Below are 18,075 nucleotides of genomic sequence, written 5' to 3' on the forward strand. Positions count from 1 at the left end.
GAAAGCAAAGAGCAGATGTGGGAGTTTATGGGCCCCCAGGGCAGCAACAAAAATAAGTCATGCAACAGTCAGATGGTGTTAGTGGATCTTACTTCCATCATTAGAATGAGCTCATGTGGTATTTTTCATTCTGTTTTTTTTAGATTCTAATTTTGATCTGACTCAGAAAAGACCATTTTATGAACTTTTGAACAGACTGTAAAAAAAGGAAAGAGTTTCTTGATTAAAGGCAGATACCTCTGCCTGCCAAAAAAAAGATAAAAGATCAAAAAAGGGACTTTAGAAAAAAATTTTAAAAAAAAGAAAATAATCAGAAAACAGCAGAGGTTGTCTTTTCAAGAAAAGAGTAAATTAATAGTTCCCATCTTGGACTATATATTTACAGAGGCTGGTAAGAAACTGTACCCACATTCCAAGATCTGGCAACTATTCTCATTCTCATACGTAAACAATAACTCAACTGTTTAACAAGATCACAACCTGAGTATGTGTAATGGATTAATCACTGAGAACAACTCAGATCAAAGGGCAATACACCAGAGACAGACACAAATTATTTTAGCTGTATTAAAATATAAAATAAAATTCGTGCATCAGAAAAAAGAATAGGAATAGAAATAGAAATAAAAATAGAAATGGGAGTAGAAATAGAATTAGAAATAGAAATCTAGAACAGAGAAAATATCACCTACATTTTGGGAATTGTTCCTGATGGGGATCTGAAGACCACGGAGTATCTTCACTGGAGTAGCAGTGGCAGTGTAACCACTTGGGAAAGTGAAACAGGAGAGGACCTGCTCTTGAGAGCAACAGGGAGGTGACAGGAAAGCACAGACTGACCTAAAGCGTCTTTTCTTCCCAGTGCAACCACGGCTCTGTGGAACAGACTTGCCAGTTGCTCAAAAGTAAAGCACGAGCTGAATCAATCTCAAAAAGTACCGACAACAGGGATAGCAAAACATCAAAGCCCCATTTCAAGGTGATATAAGCAGGAATGACAAAACAGGGTGAGTGCTGGCAGAGCTTCAGACCATAAAATGAGCGGTTGGCCTGTACAGCAGTGTCACAGCAGAGTCACAGCAGTGTCACAGCAGTGTCACAACCACCTTCTCCTGGGCTACTGGGTGTGCGGAGAGTCATACCAGCAACAGCAGCACGACAGGGTGCTTAGCTCAGTATACCTTCCTCCAGGATAGTAATAATAATAATAATAATAATAACAACAACAGCAATAATGACAGCTGTAAAGATTAACGGGTAGTTTCACCCAATTGTGCCACTGCCATTCCTCCAGGCAGCCTGATCTACCATCACCCTGCATGGTGTCAGTGGCACTGGGCAGGATGTAGTGGCAATGGTCTCTAATCTCTACTTGGACATAGAGAATAAACATATTTGATCATGTTCAGTCCAAAAGGAAATGTGTTGTTCAACATTCTCCAAACAATGCCATTTAAATTCATTCAGATATGGAGGTGACCTAAAGAAGAGGAAAAAAAAATAGCTGTATTTCAATTTCAGTCACAAAACTTCTGTTGCCTTTGCTGACAAAGAGGGAGAAATATGCCTTTGGTACATCCTGTAATTCCTTTCTTTATCTGAATAGAAACCAAAAACTAAGAGAACAATTCTGGCCCTGTAAAATGCCCCTGTCTTCACTAGCAATTGAACTTGTCTCTCTAAATATTTTACAAGACATAACTTTTTCCTTTAATTTCTCTTCATCTTTCAGTTTCCTTCATTATTTTTCTACTGGGAACAAATGCCAGATTTGTTAGAAGTTATTACTTTCCCTGTGGGTCACCTCTAAGCTTTTTTATTGTGTACTTTTTCCTTATTCTGACAGAATATGAGACATTATCAGATATGCCCTCTGCTTATTGAGTTCTGCCTGGGACTGTAATTGTGATATACATGAGCTGGTACTTCATGCTTACATTGTGCCTCACATTCAAAGATCTCATAGTAATTCAGAAAGAGGTATAAAGTATTAATGACCTGTATAAAAGAAGGGGAAATATAAAATGAAGAAAAGAGTGGAAAAGGAAGTAAATTTTCAACCATATTTTATTTTGGTTCTTCAGAAAGAATAGAGTATTTCAGTTCAGTGGAAAAGAAAATAAAAATATCATTTTGCTTTTGATAAAAAAAAAGCAATTTTAAACTTGAAGGACTTTTATGAAATTTTTAATTTTAAGGCACTACTTGTTGGAAAGTCTGCAACCATCTGTATTTACACATATCATCCAATTCATGCACAAAAGAACATTGTCAGACAGTGTTATTCCTCAGGTTGCACAGATTTTGAAGACTGAATATATCAGAGAATGCACTAAGTCACACATTAAATTTGAGGCAAAAGCTGAACAAAGAATGTAGGACTCCTGAATACAAAAATCAATCTTCTCTCCATGCTACATCCAAGCTGACACACACATTGTTTGCTGCAGCCCCAAGAGATAATTCCAGTTATAGAGTGAAACTCGGCAGCCAATTTTGGAATTTGCTACTTGCAGTCCGTTACCTGGTATCTCCTTGAAAAAAAAGCACTTAAATATTGACTTGAGATAAAAAATAAAGCAAACATTCTGACCTATTAATATCAATTTTTAAAATCTCTCTGGAAGTCTGTAAGAAAAAGGAATACTACATTTACAAAACTTTGTAATTGTTCCATTATCGACTATTTATAATATTCTGGAGGGCAAAAATGAATATCGATATCCATCAATGTGTTTGTCACCACGTGGGAGTTTCCCTTGATTTGGACTCTAAATAAAATGCCTGGTGGACAATGTAAGTGTTTTTCAATGCAAAATCATGTTGATTTCTAAAGCCATCAATTGATAAACTCTGGCTTTTTCTACAAACTCTTACCACGGGGATGAAAATGTTTAGTACCACACAGGTATTGTTGAAGTGATTTTGACAGCATTTCACACCTCATTTGCTGCCACAGTTATTAGATTTTAGTCAATGATCAAAGAGTAAATTGACTCTAAAGGGCTCCTTTAAAGCACTGAGGCATGAGATTAGAACAATTTAGAAATTATCTTGATCTTTACTTTATCTTGTGCTCAAAGTCGAGGTGCCCAACCCTTCTTCCTACCTTCCTACTCATTTAAAAGGAAACACTTAAGGTTAATATAAGCCTTGAAATGATTACATTTGTGTGTGACTTCTGGCAGTTGGATTATTTGGAGGGGGCACTTTGACAAAGCAACTGTTTGAATGTAGATTGTCTGTCATTACTTCCAATGACAGAAACCTTGGCCAACCTGGAATGAAGGTTGATAAGCAAAAAGTACCTTTCCCAAGGATGAAGTCATCAACATTCATACAACTTATAATAACAGTGAAAACAGAGTTCAGGGAGACACATCCTGAAGACCATCCTGTTATCACCATGATCTGATGTACAAGGACATGCCCTCTCACCTTTTTACACCTGTGTAAAAGTCCTATTGAGTTCTCATAGCTCATGTCAACTAATGCTACAAGTATATAAAATTGCTGCTTCGAAGCCCAAAGTACTTTCAGGATATTCACATCGGCTCCTGCCAGGTTTAGGGTTAAAAACAAAATATACTTCAACAGATTGCTGAGTGTTCTGAACTTTGAATGCATCCATTTAAAGGATGTCCCTCAGCACCACATCTGCATTCATTTGAACGCTTCCAGGGATGGTGATTCCACCACTTCCCTGGGAAGCCAGTTCCAACACTCAATCACCATTTCAATGAAAAAATTTTTATGATATCTGATCCAAACCTCTCCCTGTGCAACTTGAGGTTATTTCCTCTTATCCTGTCATTTGTTACCCGTGAGAAGAGAATGACACACACCTTGTTACACCCTCCTTTCAGGTTGTTGTAGAGAGCAATAAGGTCCTCCCTGAAGCCTCCTTTTCTCCAGGCTGAGCCCCCCCAACTCCCTCAGCTGCTCCTCATCAGACTTGTGCTCCAGACCCTTCCCCAGCTCTGTTCCCTTCTCTGGACACACTCCAGCCTCTCAATTTCTTTCTTATCGTGAGAGGCCCTCAACTGAACCCAGAACCTGGTGTGTGGCCTCACCAGTGCTGACAGGGGGACAATCCCTGCCCTGGTCCTGCTGGTCACTCTGTGTCTGATTCAGGATGGAGGTGAAAGTGTCACATGTCTGCTACTTGATTCTTTTCTGGAAGACTCACTCCTTCACAGTGAGGACAGGCAGCAGCATCAGCCTGGCTCCCATAAATTGAGGGAGACATGTTTGTTTAAACTATCTACACAGGGGGACAATTAGGCCTCCAGTTTTCTTGCCTGTCTCCCTGTAGATATTTTATATTTCCTGGAGGAATTCCTGCAACTCAGGGCACTTCGTGTCAGCAATGACAAAATCCAGGCTCAAGTCACTGAGCCTCAGGGAAGTTGTCTCAACACCTAACCTGGTTTCATGAATTTGTGTTACCTGAAAATAAAGAACTCCAAAGTAGCTAAAAACGGTCTGGGAACTCCATTTATCTTCTTTGTAGCACTGATTTGGTATTTGAGGACACATTTGTTCACATACAATCCCAAACCACTTTCTAGGAAAAGTATTTCCATTCCTGATGGTTTGCTGATGGTAAAATATCTTTGATTTATTCTGTAAAAACTTCCCAGTCGAACTATTAGTTCTTTTCCGTGGAAAATAGAAACCATTGGAAAAGCATGGTTTTCATTGTAAAAGCAAAAAAAATCAAATAAATCCCTTTTTTCACTCTTACAGATTTGCAGGAAACTCTTTAGTTAAATCAATTGCCGGTAATTAGAAGACTACTAACTGTGCCTAAATCAGATTTGATTGGGGCTACTGTGTTAGCTCTTGCCATGAACTGTATTTCATTGCATCTGAATTATTCTGAGTGATCCTCTAATCCCCTCACTTTTCTTCAATTCAGAGATGAAACTTTGCTTTCCACTACTGTATTATCAAAACCTCCTTTCCAGACTAATGTGTTAGCAAGAGTCATTTTTCATTGAATGTTAGGTCTGACAAAGAATTATTATTCTAATGTGTTGGGGAGATTAGCTCATTTTCACTCTCCTTCTGCCTTCCCATTCATCACTCTCCTGCTATTGGGACTTCCAAAATGATTTATTCAGGCAGAAAACTTAAGTATTGTGGAGGAGAGCTGAAAATACACAAATGGCACAGGAAATGCCGTTTCTTTCCACCCCACTCCAATGAATGTGACTCATAAGTGTGTCTCTCTGAATTGCTATAAACTGAGACATTAGGGAGGTCTCTCTTCTTATTCCTTCTCATTTTAATACTAGCATTTCCATAATATATATAAAAGAGATCCTCTCTTCTCTGTCAGGTCAATCAAAACCATCTCTTTACTGTCATATGTTGTCAGCATCAGCCTAAATTGCTGATAACTCACTGTCCTCTAATTAGATTTCAGTTTCTTTAGAGCTGTAACAGAGCTTAAAATATGGCCCTGTTTATCCCACGAGTCATCTGGACAACAATGCTATGAAGACCTTAGAACTATGAATAAAACTGGTGTGCTTATGATGATTTGGAATGGCTAATGGAAATCCCTGGGTTGTATTTAGTTGCCCTGGTCAGTGGTGCTGTGGGACTCTTTGCTGACAAGGAGCTCAGGATTGGAAGCTCTGTCATGAAATCAAATGGAAAAGAAGTCATTCAGGATGATCCAGAGGGACTGGGATGCCATCCACAGGGACCTGGACAAGCTCAAGAAGTGGGCCATGGGGATCTCACGAGGTTTAACAAGATCAAGTGCAACTGGGGGCAACCCCCCATATCGATCCAGGCTGGGAATGAACAGAGGCAGAGAAGCCCTGAGGAGAAGGACCTGTGGTGCTGGTGGATGAGAAGGCTGGACATGAGGTGACAACTGTGCCCTCACAGCCCAGGAACCACCTGTGTCCTGGGCTGCATCCAAAGCTGTGTGGGCAGGAGAGAGAGAGGATTCTGGCCCCCTGCTCTTCCCTTGTGAGACCCCACCCAGAGCACTGCATTCAGCTCTGGGGTCCACAGCAAAGGAAGTACATGGAGCTCTTGGAGAAAGTCCAGAGGAGGCCACCAAGTTGATTAGAGGGATGGAGTAGCTCTGCTGTGAGGAAAGGCTGAGAGAATTGGGATTGTTCAGCCTGGAGAAGAGAAGGTTTAGGATTAATTTAATTGCAGCCTTCCAGTACATGAAGGGACCCTATGAGAAAGATGGAGAGAGACTATTTCCAAGGGCCTGGAGTGACAGGACAAGGTGAAATGGCTTCAAATTGACAGAGAACAGGTTTAGATTGGATATTAGGAAGAAATTATTTTCTGTGAGGGGGGTGAGGCCCTGGAACAGGTGTGGTTCTACAGAGAAGCTGTGGCTACCCCATCCCTGCAAGTGTTCAAGGCCAGGTTGGATGGGGCTCTGAACAACCTGGTCTAGTGGAAGGTTGGAATGAGATGTTCTTTAAGGTCCCTTGCAACCCAAACCATTCTGTGATTCTCTGATGGAGGAGTGTAAGATAAAAAGGCAAAAGGTTGACACAGCATGATCTGAACTCACAAGACAGAGGGCATGAGACAAAGTGAGAGCAGAATGAGCCAGGCTGAACTGCAAAGAGTTTCGGAGGTTACGATGAAAGTAGTGAAGGAGACCAAAAAAAATCTTCAGATTCAGTGAAATTTGATCAATGAACAAGAGGGAAGTCATCAGCAGTTGGTCAAAAAGGGCTTATTTAAGGAAAGAAGACTAGTAAAAACTAGCAAATATTCTGTAAAACGTGTGGATCTTAAAATTTTGTCAAGCACAGAAAGGAAGCACAGCTTATATACAGACCAAGATATTTCTTGATATTCTATCCAGGTACAGTCTAAGTTAAATATTATTATTATTTTATTAGTTCCCAATATAAGGATCTGTCTCTGCAGTGTCAAGTTGTCCAGTACTGTTCTTGGTGGCAGGATTTGTGTTACTTAGGCTTCAACTGACCAAGTCTAAATGTCCCTATGAGGTGACACAAATCATATAATAAATTCCATTTATTCTATTGATTGCACTCTTATTGACTATCAAGGGAGCCCAAGGTGAACTGTTCAAGTCTGTGCCATCAGTGCCTTCATTAAGGTGAATCTCAACCCTGAAGTAAGAGATGAACCCCATTCCTTGTACTAGGGTTCTTTCATCATCATCTTGAGAATTTCTGATGTTCTTCATCTCCCACAGTAGCTGAGCCACATTTTTATGCACAAACATTTTCACATCCTCATGTTTTGGGATAGGTTGTAAAGCTCAACTTTCTGCTACTCAGTTGCTTCCTATTTTCTTCCAAACAAGACACATGCCCTACCTCTTGCTCCAATGGTTTAAGTGCAATGTTGTGACCTTTCATTAAGGTGTTTGCGTAGGAGAGGACAAGGTATTCATAAATTAATTGTGAGGAAAAGGCTCCTTTAGAAAAACCCTCTATGGCTTTTTTTCAGCTTTGCTTTCCTGATTAACTCTGGTGACCTCCTTATCATAACCCACTGGCTTTTGTGACCTGGGCAGAAAGTCCTGCCACAAGAGTGCATTATTTAGATGGTAGGATCTGTATATTTTGGAAGAGGTTGTAAAGCTCAACCTTCTGATACTCTTCTTAAAGCACAGACTGGCTTGGAGGTATTTTTAAAAGATTGAAAAGGTAAATCCAGATCAGTGTAGTGTTGTAAATCCAAAGTTGCTCACATTTTGAGAAGACATTAGCCTAATTCACCTCCAGCCTAAATAGAATAAGGAATGAAGTTCTACATCTCCAAGTTAAGGGGGGAAAGAGGAGAAAACCCTGTGGATTAGCACTTTTCAGGAAATTACAGAATCTGATCATCTAAGAGTTACAGAGAAATTCTTCATGAGTACAAAGGTCTCTCTTCTCTCAGGGAACACTCTTTTGGCATTTGTACATTAGCTTCTGCATTCAGTATTAGAGTCCTACCAGTTTTCTTCCAGAGGCCTCTCTATTGCCACCAGCTGACATCAGAGTGTAGACAACCTTCTTAAATATTTTCTGTAGAGCAAGAAGAGAGGATTTCTTTAAGATATTCCAATATCCAGAAGAAAAAACCTGAGGACAATCTCTTCTTCTTGAATATTTACAACTTGCAAGAAGTTAGTGTAAGCATGGCAGTCAGCACAGAACATGAATATGCTGACCTTTCCCCACATACTTTTTTCTTCTGCTGAGTGATAGACCAACACAGAATAAAGGTGAGCTCCTGTGTTCACTACATGGTGCTCCAACATTCAGATCCAGGGTTTCTGGGTCTTCCTGGGACATTCAGCTCTCCTGTTCACAAGACTGTTTCTGTACCTGTCACTGTTTGTAATCACAAAGTTTCTGTGGGCTGGACATGTTCACTCTTTACTATAGCACAAGCAGAGCATGGCAGAGGAATCTTCTGCAGAGATGCTCTCCAACATCAGCATTAGTAATTTCTCTCAGTTTATCCTGTTCAGGTGAGTGTAGTAGTGGTAAAATGTGGCCTTTCAATGCAAGGTTTTGGGTTCTCTCCTAATAAAATAAGTCCTAGACATGCAGACAAGTGTCTCTTCTGAGCCTTGGGTAGTTACAGAACCTCTAGTGGTAATACAGAATGATAAAATTTTTATGTTTTCCCTGCTTGAAGTGCCTGAAACAGTGTAAAGGATGTCACAACCCACCAGAGAGACATTATTAAAGCATGACATAAAAAGTTCTAAGGTGTTGCCTTAGAGCAGGGCAGGAAGGCATCTGTTGGGTATTTGGGAGTCCAGCAGCTTGATGGATTGGTTTTGGAGGATTGTACAAGGTTCTGTGAGTTCCAGCTGGTGTAGCCTTTACCATAATGCCTATGGAGCTGCCTATTCCCACAATCAGTGGGAATTTTGGGGGAATTTCCCTCTCTTCTTTTGGGGGAAAATTATTTACTGGTGAGAATAATCCAAGAGTGAACTCACATACAGGATGTGTATCTGGTGAGGGGACCAAGACCTGAGTGGGGAAAAAATAGTGTGGAAGTATACTCAAACTTCTGCAGCATGTTGATCAAATATTTGGGAGGTGTGTCCCCTTCCATGCAAAAGATATGCTAATGGTATGGTGTTAATGATGAGGCCTATGAGGTTCATGCTGAGGTATTAAAGGATGTGAGTTGATGCAATCAGTGCTTACCTGAAGGAAGAGATACATGTCTGAGACTTCATCTCCTCTTTACTTATGGAACCTATACAAATAAATTACTGTTAAATGTTGTAAATGACATGTTCAACCCAGAATATCCTTATTTTGTTCCAGTTATGACTAATGTAAAATAGCAAATATCAGGCTGGGAGTTCATCATGGTCTTCTCAGGCAAAGACTGTGATCCCAGCTCTGCTGGATACAGGATCATAGAATTGTTTCAGTTGGAAAAGATCTCTGAGATCAGAAGTCCACCTGTAAACTCAGCACCACCATGTTCACCACTAAACCATGTCCCCAGGTGCCAGTCTACACATGTTTTGAACATTTCCAAGAATGGTGATTCCAACACTTCCCTGGGAAGCCTGTTCCAATGCCTGAACGCCCTCTCAGTAAATAAATTTTTCCTAATATCCAATCTAAAATTCACCTGGTGGGTAGGTTCCATATGGAATGGAAACCACATCAATTCCACCAGACATCATAGGGACCAAAATTCCCATGAACTGAGCTTTGAATCAGTATGAATCCGGGCTGCTTCTAATGGTTGGACATGAGATTCTCTGAGAACTCTGTTTTACAAAGGTGAAAATAGGAGCAAGATCTGTTTTACCATGACCTGAACAGACACTTCAATATCTTCTGACTTCTAGAAAATAAGATTGTAGTCAAGCACTGAGGGCTCTCAAAGGGTATTCCTTATCTGCCTCCTGTTTCCATTCATTCTGCCCCATTCCTCTCTTTCCCCCTCAAAATGGGGCCAAAGAAAACTAAAGTCTTGCAATGACAACATGAATCCTGGCATCTGGAAAAGTCCTGATCAGTTCAGAGAACATCCCTGCTGGCTGAGAGAAAGTGGAGAAGTTTACAAATTGAGTGTTTGTGGCAGGGATGTTTTCCTTCCCCTTGCCTGGATTTGGCTGATTAGATCAGAGCACAAACAGAAGAAAGGGAGCACATATAAACTGACCTTGTCATCCTAAGTGGTTGTGGCATTTCCAGGAATGCTCAGCCTGCTCCAGCTCTTTGTTTCAAGCTGCTTTCACTTCTTCTGTGGTAAAAGGTTTCTGCAACAGTAAACAAACAAAGAAACAAATAAATCCTATGGGAAAAGCTCCTTCAATTACCACACAGCTCCCCAACACCCCTGTTCTCGTACCTGCCTTGTTTTAACCAACAAATAAGTATTTCACTGCCTGGTAGAAATGTTTCTACTTGATGGAAAAAAAGACCACAATCATGTAGTGGTTACAGTTTGTGACCCTGAACCCAAACCCACAGCAAGTGAGGGAGCAGAGCTGAGGTCACAGGTCACACCAAGGTGACATGCCATACTCTGGAGGCAGTATCTGTGTCAAGATATCTTTAATGAACTCAAATATTGGATGTTTATTTGCACTGAGTTGGGATAACTTGATTATGTGTACAAAGAAAAACAGAGTAAGTAGTTCTGGTCACCCTTCTAGTTGTTACTTGGTTTTTAGGGAATGAAACCTTTCCCTTGTGTCTGCTTTAGCCACTTTTAAAATGAGCATCTTAAATAGCAAAGTTGTGGGATTCCTTAAATATATGTCCTCTGTGACTCCTACAAATCACACAGCCATAGGAATAATTCACCTGTTTTACTGGAAATACTAGTTTAATTTCTATTTTTCCTTAAGCAACTAGAAATTTATATTCTGTGTCTCCGTTCCTCCAAGAAATTAACTTGAGTGCCAAAACACTGTTTTTGGTGCCATTTGAAATGTCTCAGTGTGTCCTGCCTGACATCCACTTGCAAACTCAAACTCAAGGCAGCAGTGCAGCTTCCATACTCATGTCTACCAGCAGATACCAAGGGCTTTTAAATTGCCTCTAGACATTTCTGTGTAGGCATCTGAATTCCACCCCAGATATGGATGAAGTTTCTTGGAACTTTCAGGTAACTCCAAGACATTGTTTTCAGATTAAGGTAAAACAAAACCAAAACCAAAACTAAAAAGAAACAAACAAATAATCAAAACACCAAAACAAAGCAGTTAAATTTTCTGGGATATGAGAGCAAGACCTGGATAGACTGGAGAGAGACCATCTTTGCAGCCATTCAGAAAATGCAAGGTTTAGTTAAATTAGACTGTGAAATGTGTAAACAGTCAGCAAGTCACAATCCCATTCACAAATCTTGTTTACCCTCTGTGTCCTCATCTACACTCAAGAAGAAACAATGAGAAAGCTTGTTTCAAACTGCAGAGAGAAAGAGTGCAAATACCCTCCACACCTCAGTCCAGGGATAAATTCTGGTTCAAATAAATTTACTAGAAATGGAACAGAAGGATTACTCATGGAAAGGAAAGGGTCAGATCCCAAACAGGACTTGTGCACCCCAGAGTTCCTCAGAACACAGCCAAGACACAGTAAGGACCAGGTCCTCACCGAATTCAGTCATGAGCTCTTTTTAAAAACACATTCAAATGCAAAGTCCATGCTGCTACCGCTGCTCTGTGACAGAGCACTCCCCCAGGCTCCTGTCTGTATCCTCCTGTTAGTTCATGGGCTTAAAACTCATATCCCCCACTCCAGAAGGTCAGCTAACAGCCAAGGTGGGAAATGCTCTGTTTTCTATTTTCTTCCCTTTGAATCCCTGCCTCTTTGGAGGAGTTCTCAGAGTACTCAGCAGGTAGTGCTCTGGAGCCTCAGCGTTAAGACCACTCTGAAGGCTTTGGAAAGTCTCAACTCTCATATCATCTATTTGTTCTCTGAGGCCAGTCTTGATTGTTTAAATGCTCCCCCTCTGAGCAGACAATACATGAAGTCGAAATTCAGATCTTAATCAAGCTCAAGGACATCAACGGAAATAATTGGACTGACTTAAGTACCTGATTCCCGTGATTGATGTGCCCAGCAAAGGGCTGAGAGACCTGAGCTGCATGCTTGAAATTGCTTAGAGATTTAACTCCCGGCTCTCCACTGATGCTAAAAAGGGAAATTTTTATTTCTCGGGGAGCCCTCAGCTGATCTCCCTTCAGGGCTGTCACCTGAGCACAGCCCTGGAAGTGCTGCTCTCCTCTCTGATGTCCCTGAGCTCTCCCACCCATGCAACAAGTTGCCCACATGAAACAGATTGAGAAGTTCCAGTTCAAATGGTTTATTTGATCCTTAGATTTTTTTTTCTTTCTTTCTTTCTTCTCATCACAAATGGTGATTTAATTGTCTCTTAGGTATTCTACACTAGGAACAATGTTCTTTAGTAAGATTTGTAATATTGCACTTGGCTCACTGGGGAGTAATACTGCGAGGGCTTCATGTTCAACATTGTGATGTCTGAATTCCTGATGAGACGGGGTCACTCGTGGCATTTCTGTGCTCTAATTATGTGTGAGAATTGCAGATGCACACCCAAAGTAAAGCAAGTCCTGCTTAAAATTCCTTGTTCTTGTTTTCTTTTTTTACAAGTTAAGCTTTAATATGAGCTGAACGTGGCATCAGCTCATAGTGAACGGGTTCAATGCTTGGAGATAACACTTATACAGCATTTACCACGTTATTTTCCCTCAGGCACTCTCAAATGATCCATGACTTTATAATGTATGTAAAGTGGTTGGAACACATACACAGAGCAAACTATGATTGCTGCCTTGTTATTAAATTTGGGTTATTATTACCACAAGTGCCTGTATTAGTGTTATTAGTAGTAGATGATGGGGTTTATTATGAAAAATTGGTACAAGTTTTAGTAATTGTTAAAACTGCTCCCATAAGATGGTTTGTTCATCTGTCCATTCATCCCAGGTCACAGAATATTTTAAGTCATATTTCATGTATGGGCTTTGTTTTCTGCCAAGAAAAAAAAATAAGGAAGATAAAAAAGGAAGATATCACTTATTCACACTCTGAGGGATGATAAAGATGCTGAGGTGTTATAGAAGATTTTGACCAAACACAGATGTGAAATTTTCCCGTGAACACACCTACCTTTACATTTTTATGCTCCCATAGAGTTGGAAAACAGCACTCTCAAACATTTTCAGAGGGAGGAGGGTGTCAAATAAGATGAGAGAAGTGGTTTATGTCCAAACACCTCTCGCAGTGAATAAACCCGTATTTAAAATTTCATTTAAATTGTGTCAGTTCCCATTTCTCACTACCATTTAATTCCTAATGCTCTTCAATTTACCACCACTGTGCCCCCAATATTTATCATTTTTTTCATCACTGTGTTTTCATACCAAGCATGGAAATATAACTTTGGTTCAGAGATTGCTTGTCGCTTGTCTTACAGAGAACAATCTCTCCATTGCTGTGCTTGATTACTTCTGATGAGACTTGGGCTGGAGTGAAGCAACCTCACTAACATCCACTGCAGGATATTAGATTTACATTTGTCCAGGATTAAATTGAGTGATTTTTTTAACCAGTATCAAACTCCAGGAGACACTTGGCCCTGGCAAGAGTAGCCTTGGCCTTTCAAAGAAGTCAGGTGGGAGTTAGATCAATTAAAAGAAGTAGAGCCAAATCTATACCTTACTAAAGAGACTTACATTATTATATTAATTAATAACTCAATTATGAGGAAAAACCCCCAATATTTATCCTGTTATTTGTTATTACATTCATTCACTAAATTACCAATTAGGTATTTGCTTGATTCTGCTGGATTTCCAGAGTGAACTTAAACATGGACTGGAAGAGGAATTCTTTCCTGAATCAGTTTGTATCTCCACCTTTAAAAGAAATCAGAATTGGTTGTACCTCACTTCTCCAGGGCCAAGGATTCAAAGGACAGAAACATGTTCAGATCTGCACATTTCATGGAAGCTGTATTTCCCTTACTAAAACTTGTAGTCATAACATCTGGGAAAAGAGAAACTACCTTCTCCTATCTCTCTGCACATGTTACTTGAATTTTCAAATTCCTGCTATTTTTTAAACTCCTCCCAGGTAAGGTCTCTGTATAACACTGGCAGCCCGTGGCTTGGACAGGGGTACTCTCTGCTGGGTTAGGAACTGGCTGGAGGGACAGGCTCAGACAGTGGTGGGGTACGGTGCTGCACCCAGCTGGGATCCAGTCACTAGTGGTGTCCCCAAGGGATCAGTGTTGGTCTCAGTTCTATTTAATATCTTTATTGATGATCTGGATGAGGGGATTGAGTCCACCATCAGCAAATTTGCAGATGACACTAAGCTGGGGGGGAGTGTCGATCAGCTGGAAGGCAGGAGGGCTCTGCAGAGGCACCTGGACAGGCTGGATCCATGGGCTGATTCCAACGGGATGAGGTTCAACAAGGCCAAGTGCAGTGTCCTGCACTTTGGCCACAACAACCCCTGGCAGCTCCAGGCTGGGACAGAGTGGCTGAAGAGCAGCCAGGCAGGAAGGGACCTGGATGTTTGGATGGACAGGAAGCTGAACAGGAGCCAGAGTGTGCCCAGAAGGCCAATGGATTCTGGCCTGGATCAGGAACAGTGTGGCCAACAGGTCCAGGGAAGTGATTCTGCCCCTGTACCGAGCTCTGGTGAGGCCACGCCTCGAGTGCTGTGTCCAGCTCTGGGCCCTCAGCTCAGGAAGGACATGGAGGGGCTGGAGCAGGTGCAGAGAAGAGCAACAAGGCTGGGGAAGGGTCTGGAGTACAAGTGATGTGAGGCTGAGGGAGCTGGGGTTGTTCAGCCTGGAGAGGAGGCTCAAGGGAGACCTCCTTGCTCTCTGCAACTCCCTGAAAGGAGGGGGAAGCCAGGGAGGGTGTCGGTCTCTGCTCCCAGGAACCAGCAGTAGGACAAGAAGGCTTAGTCTTAAGCTGTGCCAGGGGAGGTTTAGGTTGGATATTAGGAAGAAATTTTTTACAGAAAGAGTGATCAGACATTGGAATGGGCTGCCCAGGGAAGTAGTGGATTATCTGTCCCTGGAGATTTTTAAGATGAGACTGGATATGGCATTAGTGCCATGGTCTGTGAACCATGGCAGTGTTGGATAAAGGGTTGGACTTTATGATCTCAGAGGTCTTTTCCAACCTGGTTGATTCTAGGATTCTAGGATTCTATAATTCTATGATCTACCAAACCACTCCAAGGGTTCCTATAGAAATTCCCTGACAGCCTTGTGGGCTACCACTGTGATTGATGACTTCTTAGGCACAAATGACTCCTAAAGAGTGTTCTAGTAAAGAATTACATAGAATCATAGATTCATAGACTCTTGAGTTAGAAGAGACCCACAAGGATCATCGAGTCCAACTCTTGGCCCTGCACAGGACCATCCCCAAAAGTCACACCGTGTGCCTGAGAGCCTTGTCCAAATGCTTCTTGAGCTCTGCCAGGCTTGGTGCTGTGACCACTTCCCTGGGGAGCCTGTTCCAGTGCCCAATCACTCTCTGGGTGAAGACCTTTTCCTTAATATCCAACCTAAACCTCTCTGACGCAGTTTCATGCCACTCCCTCAGGTTCTGTCACCAGAGAGAGCTCCTTGTATGGTTTCCCCTCTAGACCCTTCACCATCTTCATACAGAAGCACTTTCCATGTAGAAGTGTCTAACATCCATCTCTTCTGGTCTATTCATCTAAACTTTTAGGAAGTTTAGATGAATAGACAAGCAAAGACTGATTTCCAAAATTATGCCCCACTTCAGTGGTCTCTGTCCTTTATTGTGTTGTGTGGAAATGGCAAAAAGAGAAGCAGAAAAATACAAACCTGGGATTAGGAAGAACTGAGCCTCCCTGCTTTTTCCTGTGTGAATTTTACCAACTCATTTTTTGATTTTGCTCGTGAGTTTGTACATTTTCTTCCACAAGACGCTACAGAGCATTTTACTGTTGCGTATTAGTTGGTTGCAAAGTTTTGTGCTGATCATACAAGTTGGTAGTAATTAAGAGAAAGAGCAAAGGAAAAAGTGAAAGAGAAATTATGTGGAAGAAATAAAGGGAGAGGAGGAGAAGGAGGAGAAGGAAGAGGAGACAAGAAGGCAGGAAGGGAAGAACTTTCATAATGAAGTTCTTCAGTAATTTACTTCTGAAATGATTTTTCCTTCTGAAATTTACTTAAAGACTCACCAACTCTAAACCAACACTAAACCAGATGCTTCTATTGGAGTCAAATAAAAATGTTCTGTGAAACCAGGAAGCTCATTTTGTGAGACTATTTAACAGCAAAGCCTTTTCTTTTCATGAGTCTATTTCAATGTTTCCCCATTTTCCAATATTTTAATCTTGACTGGAGAATTAAGAACATTTGTTCTCACTGAACTCTATTAAATCTTTGAGGCACCCAGGCAGAAAAATAAAGCTCTATAAGTCAGCTTTTTCCTTATGTCTTACCTCTCAATACAGCCTGCACATTAAATTGTCAGAGGTCTCTGAAAATATTCCCAGCTAGAGTGTGGGAAAGTGTTTATTTTTATTCCAGGTGCAAGATGAGTCCCTTTTGCCTTAATTCAACTGGAGCCTGTATTACTGTCCAGGTGCCTCACTTTGTTTCAGCAAATCTCATCCACCCAGAAGAAACTTTTCATGGTGAAACACTACTTTTCATAGGATGAATCACTACCCGATAAACTGTAGGAAGACTTTAAGCTTCCACAGGATTATTTTTGCAGAGAGTAAATCAGTGTTTTCCAGCCTGTTTTAATTTCCCATCCCCAGCTGTATGTGTGACACATGCCCACCATGCCACTTCAGAAAGTGTTGTATTTTCTGCCCCAGTGCCTTTTTAACATTTTTCATCCCAGCAAAGTCAGTGACTGTCCAACAGATGCTGCATCAGGGAGAACTTGAAACCTCTATTTGTTTCTTATAAACCAATAGTCTGGAAATCACAGGAGTTCCAAATAAGGATTGATGTGCTGTGCAGGCTGGCACAGAAAGAAAAATGGCCTTGTATCAGGAACGGGAAAACATGGAATGAAGCAGAGCAGCAGAAGAGACACCTTTTAGAGAACTGGGACTGAAATACAATGTTATATCCCTCCCAAATTCTTGCATTGGCCTGGAGCTCTGACCACTCGAAATTTTGCCAATCAGATTTTACAAAGAAAAAGAAATATTTTTTTATAGTTATCAGCAAATATGAAGGAGACATGGGGGTGCAGGAGAAGTTTCTTTTTTAGTAAAATATGCTTACTTAAAAAAAAATAGTCCAATGTCTAGCTCTTGCTGGAACAGAGATGTTTAGCTGTTTCTCCTTTTCTATCTGGTTGATCATAGGAAAATAGGTTTTATTGTGAGAGATTTTATAGGATCATAGAATGCTTTGAGTTGGAAGGGATCTTATAGGTCATAAGGGGCTTGGAACCTTCCACTATCCCAGGTTGCTCAGAGCCCAAATTGGCCTCGGACAGTTTCAGGGATGGGGCATCTACAACTTCTCTGGGCAAGCTGGTTGAGTCTCTTCACTTGCAGAAAAGTGAAAATAATAGTAAGGATAATTAAAAAAATACTACCTGTTATCCTGATTCATTTGGAGATGGAGTTCTTAATATTGGAAAATCAGGAATTTATCCCAAGGATCCCTTTCGGATTGAATCATGGAATCATGCTATTGCTAAGGTTAGAAAAGACCTTTAAGTTCATCAAGTCCAACCATTAACCCTCACCCTCTTCCCTGCTAAGCCATGTCCACCACTAAGCCATCTCCTCAAATGTCATCTCCACACATTTTTTGAACACTCCCAGGGATGGTGACTCCACTCCTTCCATGTGCTGCCTTTTCCAATGCTTTCAATGTTTTCCATGAAAATGATCTTCCCTGGCACAAAATGAGGGATCAGGGTTCAGGAAGTGTTGTAACTCTCAAACCTGGAAGTGTGAACTACCCTGGTCCTGAGGACTCCAGGATGCTCAAACACTCAGCTGTGAAGGCTGCAGAAGTGAACAGAGGCAGAGCTGGTCATGGGGACCTCATTTCTGTGTTGGAGGAGAGGGGAAG

At 41.2% G+C, this 18,075-nt stretch overlaps 1 long non-coding RNA gene across 1 annotated transcript; it reads right to left on the reverse strand.

Moving 5' to 3' along the window:
- Positions 1-1,422: 1,422 nt before the first annotated feature.
- Positions 1,423-17,303, reverse strand: LOC120323402. The gene is made up of 5 exons (XR_005563791.1): positions 17,272-17,303; positions 10,159-10,255; positions 9,180-9,231; positions 7,965-8,036; positions 1,423-1,480 (listed from the first exon to the last, which is right to left on the reverse strand). It is a non-coding gene; the product is annotated as an uncharacterized LOC120323402 (long non-coding RNA).
- Positions 17,304-18,075: the final 772 nt, after the last annotated feature.

Source organism: Pipra filicauda, unplaced genomic scaffold (assembly GCF_003945595.2).
Source record: "Pipra filicauda isolate LSUMZ 115617 unplaced genomic scaffold, ASM394559v2 scaffold251_size2273266_pilon, whole genome shotgun sequence".
NCBI lineage: Eukaryota > Metazoa > Chordata > Aves > Passeriformes > Pipridae > Pipra > Pipra filicauda.